We start from the raw sequence: 10,409 nt of genomic DNA, 5'->3' as shown, positions 1-10,409 counted from the left end.
GAATCAGAAAGTCTTTAATGATCCCCGGGGGGAAATTGGGACAAGTTACAGTAGCTCGCTCACAGAACACACATAGCATAAAATAAACAGTAGTAAATGTGATTGTAAGCAAAATAAGAATAAGAACACAACATAGCATAGAATAAACCGTAGTAAATGCGATAGAAGCAAAAATAAGTAGAATATGTCTAAAGTAAGCAAAATAAGTAGTGTAGTGTAGTAATAGTGTGCCATTTTTGTAGTTTTATGTAGGCTACTTGGTAGGCTACTTGCCACCATGTACACTCACCAAGCACTTTATTAGGAACACCTGTGTACACCTGCTTACTTGTGCAATTACCCAGTCGGCCAATCAGGTGATACAGATCAGCAGCTTCAATTAATGTTCACATCAAGCATCAGAATGGGGGGGATGTGATTGTCATGCACAACAGTCTAGAGTTCACACAGAATGGTGTGAAAAACAAAAACACCCAGTGAGCTACGGACAGAAACGCCTTGTTGATGAGAAGAGGTCAGAGGAGATTATGGCCAGACTGGTTGGAGCTGACAGAAAGGAGACAGTACCTCAGATAACCTCTTTACAGCTGTGGCGAGCAGAAAAGCATCGCAGAATGCGCATCACGTTCAACCTGGAGGCTGATGTCACCTTGCTAACTGATACCTACCCACTACCCAGTATTAGTACAGAGCACGTTATAGGTTATTGTACAAATCACACTTATTTCAGTAGGTCACTCAAGTTCTTCAATGCTCAGGTTGTCATTTGGATTTCTTCCACTGGGGGGCAGATAACCTCCCTGTCAGTGATGAAGCTCTGCAGTCAAACTTCTGTATAAGGCCTATAGTACACACACACAAGGTTACAGAGAATGATACCCTGCTGCTACAGTGTTTCTATACATCTTGCTTGTTTTTGCCCTTCAACAGTCGCAATTGCGTCAATGCTGATTCAGATCAAATTGATACAGTATATCGGTTTTTTGTGTGTGTGTGCCACACACGTCTAACAGTCTGATCAGTGTCAGTAGAGTGTGTGTGTTGGTACTGGATTATGTCGTAACCCTGCCTCTTGCTGTTGGTGTTCCGGGCCAATGCAGCAGTCGGTACCTGCAGCGGGAGACACTTTTGTCCTGTAGGACTTCTGGTGGACACAGGGAGGAGCAGAGTCCATGTTTAATAACAGTGGCATCACTACTTTAGGGCTCGAAATAAACTGGTTACATCTGAGGTCAGGAATCATCTTTTCCACGTTTTTTTGGTTTGTGCGGGTTCGATAAAGATACGTAGAATTTTGGAATGTCTTATTTTTGGGGTACATGCAATACATAAACTATGATTGGAAAGCAATCAGTGTTACAGTATGTACCACTACTGTCACCGGTCATCTGGGAGTATGCAAACTAAACTAGCTGCCTTTAGGTGACACCTTTTTTTTTCAATCCCAAAATATGACGCTTAAAGGAACACTCTGCCCATTTTCAACCAGCTTTGTATCATTAGAACATCAGTAGTATGTCAGAAAACTGTAAACGGTTTTGAAGTCTGTCATTTAATTTGACAGTTATTGAGTGTTAAAGTGTGGACCAGTGACATCACTGGTCCACACTAACTCAAATTAATAACTCATTAACTCAAATCAACTCTCAATAACTGTCAAACTAGATGAATGACAGAATGTTTGACAGTTATTGAGAGTTGATTTGAGTTAATGAGTTATTAACACTCAATAACTGTCAAATTAAATGACAGACTTCAAAACAGTTTACAGTTTTCTGATATACTACTGATGTTCTAATGATACAAAGCTGGTTGAAAATGGGCGGAGTGTTCCTTTAAGTGAAGGATTTCTGACTGATGGTTTTATGTCTGCCCTGTAACTGTCACTTTTTTTTCACTATCCATGAGTTTGCATCCCCGGAGTAAAAACCTGACCCCCCCCCAACCCCCCGCCCTTCCCCCCAGGGTGCCATTAGGGGAGGATGAACCCAGCCCGGGTGACTGGAGTTTGGGCTGGAGCTGCTCTCTGCTCCCAGCTCCCAGCTCCCAGTGCCATGCTCAGGTGCTGAGGAGGCAGTAGCAGAGGAAGGTGAGTGTGTGAATAATGCAGACAGGCAGCAGATTCTGGGGCAGTGACAATGAGTCAGCAGCAACATAGAGGAGGGGGGGGGGGGGGGGGGGGGGCTCTGCTGTGCTGAGAGTGTTCCCGGACCAACACACTGCACACACACACACACACACACACACACACACACACACACACACACACACACACACACTGCACACTGCACACACACACACACACACACACACACACACACACACACACACACACACACACACACACACACACACACACACGCACTGTGCAGCGTAACACTTAAACAGATGCTGACAGTATGCCTGACATATAGGTATTTAAGGATAAGCTGTTTTTACACACATATATAGAAACAAGCATCGAGCTTACCCTGTAATGAGAAATATCAACCGCCCCAGCTTCTTCTTTTTGTTTATTTGTTTGTTTTTTGTTTGCTTTGTGGATGCTTTTATGGAAAATACCCGCAACGAATTTGCCTCAAAGCATGCTGGACTTGATTGTGAAGTGCAGTGCTCTGTGTGACAGACCAGTGTTGCCTAAAACGAACGATTCGTTTATTGATTGACTTGCTTTGCTGAAACTGCATATTCATGTTCATTAGCATATTATGAGCTCATGCTGTTTGAAAGGGGAGGGAAGACGGGAATCAGAATGATGACGGTACCATTTTCAGAATGATGATGGTACCGTTTATAGCCACGAATCACCTTTACATGCTGTACTATGCTACGCAGACCTGGGTCAAATTGTAATTATGATTATTCTGTAACCTAATTGGAGTACACGATTTTGGGGTTCACTGCATCAGAATTTAGATCATGTCAAGTGAGTTGTCAATCACAGAAGAGCCAACCAAAACTGGCTTTGAAATGCTTTGAAAGCCCCAACTATTTGGTGTTTAAACAAGCCGAAACAAAATATGAAAAGTATTTGCAAAATATTTCACCCAGGTCTGGTGTAACATCAGGACAAGCAGAAAGGCTCAGATATTTTTTTGCTGCATCACACAGCTGTCTTCTCTGGCTCTTAAACTGCTGAAATCTTGCTTTCCTCCAGGACTGCAGCTACAGAGAGGCATGTGGAGAGGAGAGGAGAGGGCACACACACAAGCTGCAGTGGCTGCCTGAGCCGGCTGCACGGCCTTCACTGTGGGGAGCTCGATCATCTATTTTTGGGGTTTTGCTTTATTTCACTTGAACTGAATGTTTACCTGGCTGGCTATTTGTGTGCTGAGTGTGTTTCTCTGCTCCCGGAGTCTGCAAATCTGCTATCATTCCCATTGTATGATTTCAAACCTACATGTCAGTGAGGCATTCTTTTCTTCATTCCAAAAACAATTACATTTTACTTTGTACACATTTTTCTCTCTCTCTCTCTCTCCATGGCGGTCCATGACATACACAGTATAATGACCTGGTCCTGGTCCATATGGCGGTCCATGACATACACAGTATAATGACCTGGTCCTGGTCCATATGGCGGTCCATGACATACACAGTATAATGACCTGGTCCTGGTCCATATGGCGGTCCATGACATACACAGTATAATTATCTGGTCCTGGTCCATATGGCGACCCATGGCGTAGACAGTATGATTACCTGGTCCTGGTCCATATGGCAGTCCATGACGTACACAGTATAATGACCTGGTCCTGGTCCATATGGCGGTCCATGACATACACACTATAATTATCTGGTCCTGGTCCATATGGCGGTCCATGACATACACAGTATAATGACCTGGTCCTGGTCCATATGGCGGTCCATGACGTACACAGTATAATTATCTGGTCCTGGTCCATATGGCGGTCCATGACATACACAGTATAATTATCTGGTCCTGGTCCATATGGCGGTCCATGACATACACAGTATAATGACCTGGTCGTGGTCCATATGGTGGCCCATGACGTACACAGTATAATTATCTGGTACTGGTTCATATGGCGGTCCATGACATACACAGTATAATGACCTGGTCCTGGTCCATATGGCAGTCCATGACGTACACAGTATAATGACCTGGTCCTGGTCCATATGGCGGTCCATGACATACACAGTATAATGACCTGGTCCTGGTCCATATGGCGGTCCATGACATACACAGTATAATGACCTGGTCCTGGTCCATATGGCGGTCCATGACATACACAGTATAATGACCTGGTCCTGGTCCATATGGCGGTCCATGACATACACAGTATAATGACCTGGTCCTGGTCTGGCTGCCTGCATGAGAAACCTGTTGGGATTGCTCTCAGCAAAAAGCACTCTCTCCATTTGTCAGCCTTTGACAGCCTCTATCACCACTGGAGACATTGGTCCTGTCTGCCTAGCTGCCTGCACTGCAAAAAATGCCCATATTAACAAATCGTGTAGTCTCATATTCGGCCTTGAAACCTTGAAATAAGTTAAAAATTTCTGCCAGAGGGGCAAGATAATACGACTTGTCTCCAGTGCGCACTGCGCCGTTTCATTTCAGTTGTGTCCTCCTTGATGCTGCTCAATGCAAATAGCAGATCCCTCCAGTAGTATCAAGAAAGTAACACTTGATTCAAGAGAATTATTGTCATTGGAAATATGTGAAATAATTTAATCTCACCGGCACATCCCCTCTTGTTAAAGAAAAAAGAGAGCGAGAGAGATGGTGCTAAATACTAGATTAAATTAAATTGCGCAATAATTATAGGTATTTTTCCAGTTAATTTGATTGGTAACTCAAAGCAGAGGACTTTGATAGATTTTGGACTCCTGCAGGCCAGGAGGATGATAGCTCTGTCCTGGGAAAAAATGGAAATACCATCAATACAAGTTGGGAAGAGGGAGATGGCAGCCTGTATGGCGCTAGAACGCCTGACTTATATCAGTAGAGGAAGGGCAGAAGATTTTGAGAGGGTATGGGACCCTCTGATATCATTTCTAGCTCGTTGATGTGCATTGTTTTTTGTTTTTTTATTTTATTTTTATTTTTATTTTTTATTTTTTTTGTCTTTGTTTCGTTTTGTTTTATTTATTATTGTTTCGCTTAGTTTAGTTTTGTCTTCTTAATATAATTATGTAGTATGTGAATTTGATTACTATTGTCTGTCTGTACTTGTAATATATGTGGGGAGAAAAATGTGAAACTGAATAAAAATATTGTTAAAAAAAAAATAGCGCAATAATTTTTTTGCAGTGTGCACAACTCTCAACTGACCCACACGAGCCTTTACTGTAAATCCCACCAGCAGTCCAGTTAATGCGTCCTGGCCAGGAAAACTGGCATGCTGCAGCTGCTCCATCATGTAATGGCTAGTCTATAGGGTCTGTATGTAGTGTTAGTGCAGCATGGGACGCTTGTTTATGGCCTCTGTCCTCTCCTGTAACCTCTGGGAGAGAGAGAGAGAGAGAGACGGCTTGAGACCAGTATTGGTTTGTTTGACTCTTTCAGCGGTTTCCCTGATACTCATGACTGGTTCATGAGTCAGACTATCCATCTGAGTCATCAATATTCCACCTGAACATCAACATGGACGTGAGATTGAAGCGTACAGCTCCATCCTCCGTGTGCCGCAACATGAGGTATTCTTAGTACGGTTTTAGACCAATGTCTGCTCTGCGAAAGCTCCCCCCCGATGCGGAGGTTTTCCAACAGAAATATGAGAGCCGATACCAAATCAATACAGTGGCGGGGGTAGAGGAGGAGAGACCTTAGATGAATGACTTTCACGCTGTGGGTAAGACATTGAGCGGTCCTGATGAGACTGAGCTATGAGGATGGAGATGCTAGCGGAGGGGGGGGGGCTTGGTCCACTGACTGGATCTATAACATTTAGAGGATTATTGCCTTTCTCACCAGTGAGTTATCTGTTATTTAAAGCCCCGATACCAACTGCTACACTACACACACACCCTTGACAGCATTGTAGTGACCTTTGTAGTGACCTTTGCTGCTGGTGGTTTACACTCCTCACCAGTGTTGGGCAAGTTACTTTCAAAATGTAATATACTACATATTACTAGTTACTTTCATTTGAAAGTAATAAGTTACTTTACAAAACTACCGTCTGTGTAGAGCAACTCGTTACTTATTACACTACTTTTGCATTACTTTCACTAAAATAACAGCAGTAGCAGAATGACATCGCCGACCTGGAACCATCCTGAAAAATAATTTCAATCGTCTAGAAGTTAGTGTAAACCATCAAATTCTAAATGTTATTCTTTTCCTTTGTTATTGTCATCTATAGTGGTTATTTGCATACAAACACACAGTTTGATTAGGAAATGATTGTATCTTTACTTAAATATGTGCTCTGATTTTTTTTAAAGTAACTCAATTTGTAACTTGAGTTACTTGACAAAGTAACTGGTATCGTATTTCTAAGGTCCTATAAGTAATACGTTATATTACTGAGTTACTGCTAAAAGTAATATATTACATGTAATATGTTACTTTTGTAATGAGTTACCCCCAACACTGCTCCTCACTGTATCGGGCAGTACGCTACAAAAATGTTTATCTCAGCAAACCCCCCCTGCTCATGATACACGTGGCGTTATCCTTTGTGGTTTTGTGTTTAGGCGGACTCAGTGCTGCGCGGCGGTGAGGTAATTGAAGCAGGAAGGTCAAATCGCTGCCATGTAAAGTTTTGAATTTTCTCCCCAGACGAGCACGCTGACACTGCACGCTGGACATGAGTGAGTAAGCTGAGATTCACATTGCACTTGATGCCCACAAGGACACATCCAGACTGGAATGTCAATGCAGATCTCACCACCTGGAGGGATGCATAGATGGGGTAAATGTCCATATGACTGCCTATAGAACAGAGGTTCTCAAATGTTTTTCAGCCAAGGACCCCTTACAAGATAGAAAATATACCGGGGACCCCCTCATTCTGATTTGTGATTTTGGGCTAAGCTTAATTGTTTCCACGGTAACGTGCTTGACTTTTAATTTGATAGGTTTGTTAGAATGTAATCCATGAACCATTTTAGATTTAAAGCATTAATTAATACACAGGACAAGATGTTACTATCCCTTGTGCCAAAATCCGAGGAAAAACACATTTAGAAGCCCAATCCAGAATAAAACAAGCTAACAGGCTAACAAACTAATAAACAAGACACAAATCACCAGTTACCTACCCTAGCCAACAGCAGTATGAAGCATGCCATTGAGGTTATAAACTATTTTCGTTGAACTATGAAGATTTCGCAAAAAAAAAAATATATATATATATATTTTTTTATTACATTACATTTACATTGGCATTTAGCAGACGCTTTTGTTTTGTCCAAAGCGACTTACAATATCACAATTTGTCAACAGTACAGAAAACCACTATGCAACACAATCAATGACAGCCAAGATATTTTGATAGACTAGCACCATGTAGGAAGTAGTTTGAGAAGGAATAAGTAACATGTAGCATTTTATTTTTTAATAAAAATAAATAAATAAATAAAAACTGAAAACATTTCGTGGACCCCCTGGCAAAGTGCCACGGACCCCTGGGGGTCCGCGGTCCATTTGAGAACCACTGCTATAGAAGTACTCTCATATTCAGTCTTACAATCTTAAAATAAGTGAAAATGCCAATGGGGGTGATATAATATCTATTATATATGATATATATTATATATTAGCTGTTGCCCCTCATAGAAAGAAGGTTCTGGGTTCGAACCCTGGTCGGTACCCAGGTTCCTTTCTGTGTGGAGTTTGCATGTTCTCCCCGTGTTCGTGTGGGTTTCCTCCAGGTGCTCCGGTTTCCTCACACTATCAAAGACATGTGTGTCAGGGTTAATACTCCTGTCAGTGACCCTGAGCAAGGCACTGGCAATCGAACTGGAGTTGGTGCCCCGGGCGCTGCACTGCGGCTGTCCACTGCTCCTGGTTCTTGGAAGGTTCCTGGTAGAGGATGGGTCAAATACACACGATGAATTTCCCCACGGGGACAATAAATGATAACTTAACTTATAAGAGCAATTTCACTTCCCTTTAGAAACCAGTGTCAGGCCGATCCGTCCACTAGTATCAAGAAAATGACAGTAGAATCAAAGAAATTCTTGAAATAAGTTTGTTGGCATTGGGTGGATGGATGGATGGATGGACTCAGGGGCGGTTCTAGGCCGTTTTTGGGTGGGCTTTAGCCCACCCAAAAATAGTCTCAGCCCACCCAAAAAAATTGAGGCAAAAAAAAAAAATTTTTTTTTTTTTTTTCCCTCTCCAAATCCATGGTGGTCATTAGTAGCAGTTTCTGACTACACTCAATGCGCTGTGTGCGTGTTCCCCCCCCCCCCCCCTCTATGTTCTTAGGGTGGGCTGAGACAAACATTTAGGGGGGTTCAGCCCACCCGAAAAGTTTCTAGAACCGCGGCTGCGCAGGCGCTCCCTCCTCCATCTATCTGCCTAATCCCACATCACTTCACACAGGTCACACACAGTACAGCAGCGAAGTGGTCCTCCACAGTCCACACGATCGTTCTCCCCACTCATGATCAATGAAACTGTGAGGTGAGCATTGAGCAGTCAGTCGTTAGTAGTTACTTAATTAGCGCATATTGATATGCAAATTAGCGCGTAACGTTGTTTCGTAGGCTAAACAAAAGAACTTGTGGCTGTGCCTGCCAGACAAACAGGTGGACTGGAGGAAGGTAGGTAGGCTACCATGGCACCAGCTAGCATCATGCTAGCTTGCAGTAAAGTGGGTGTAAATGGATGCAATGTTTTTTGAGAAACATATGGGCATACATATTTTCAAACGGGTCCCTTGTTATCTGAATGAAATTAAGCCCTTTAGAATCGCAAGTGGCTGCTTTACACAGCCTGTCTGATGTGATGATGATGATAGCTTAACATGCGTGCATGGCATGCTATTCCCTTTTCTTTCCTTCTTTCCCTATTTTTGCACGCTGTGGTGGTGGTAGCCTACCAACTTCCAACCAGTCAGATCTTGTTTTTTCCCACAATAATTTCATAATTAAGAACTTTGATGTACAAATTTATTGGGTGTCTAAATGTCTCTCAGAACTCGAATATCATGCTACTAACCAACCCTGGTATTAGGTGTGTCAGATACCAATCACATATGTGGAAGTTTTGGTATAAGTGCCTTTTATAGATATACTGTGTATTTGTGTGTTCTCTGAATTGTTGTCTGTTGTTATATCTGGACCCTGTGTCTGCAAATAAAGTTGATGATAATGATAATACCATTTGTAATGCCACCGTTGTAGTGCTGTTGTTCAAAATTAAAGTACATTTTCTCAGATTTATTGGTGTCTTTCTAGTCACACAATTTAATAGTCAGTGTTTCCCATACACTGATCTATTTGTGGTGGTACACCCTACATAGATTTTGACCCCCACAAATACTGCCACATATTAATTTCAACTAGTTGACTGCAAACTCCTGCTTTAGTGCTTACAGTATATTATTATCTTGTCGGAATATTATTCCAGCCAATAAGTTAGGAAGTTCCCTTTTGATATAATTTTACTTTTGTTTTGCCTATAAGCAAAATGTTACTTTACTTGAAACTCCCCTGAAGTGATTTTGGTATTATTTATGCAAGCATAATTCTACCATATAGAACCTGTATGCAGAATATATATAGTATATATAGGGAAACAATTATTTTTTCATCGCTGTAAAACCACAGAACGGTAAAGAAGATATTGATGTGTGTAGTTCTTCATAGAGTCTCTTCATTTTGATCTCAAAGTGCGCCAGTTTGATCCATTTTTACTTGAAACTGTACAAAATTTTCTTCCGGGGGGGCATGCCCCCGGACCCCCCTAGGAGTTCAGCGGTCCGTGGCCTTTGGGTGGGCTGAGCCCACCCAAAGCTCTGATGCTAAAACCGCCCCCTGGACTCCACAAACACAGAGTGACACTTAACTGTCAAGGTCCTTACACACCGAGCACGTTTTTTTCGTGCGATTAATTCGCACATCAATAATATTTTCCGAACCTATATCAGTCAATGCAACTGTTCACTCTTAAGTGTTACATAACTGACGTGTGTGCCACAATGGCATGTGTAAATTCCAATGGACAGCGGACAAACTGTCAGAAATATGAATTGGTTGGAACTCCGTTCCTTTGCAATCCTGCCCACATCTTACTCCTCCAGACCCCCTCACCCCCTGCTTTTCCACCCTCGGCTCATAATTGTCTCTGCTGTATCACTACAGTGATGTAGGGGTTGTCAGTGGCCTGGAGCAAATAGGTACATTTAACTGGCCCGGAGTTTCACAAAGACCATTTGTGGACTTCTACAAGGATGAGGAAATTATGGACATGCCCTTAATTATTAAAC

Source organism: Poromitra crassiceps, assembly GCF_964638095.1.
Source record: "Poromitra crassiceps genome assembly, chromosome: 30".
Classification (NCBI taxonomy): Eukaryota; Metazoa; Chordata; class Actinopteri; order Beryciformes; family Melamphaidae; genus Poromitra; species Poromitra crassiceps.
The sequence above is the reverse complement of the archived record's forward strand: the minus strand, read 5'-3'. Positions refer to the sequence as shown.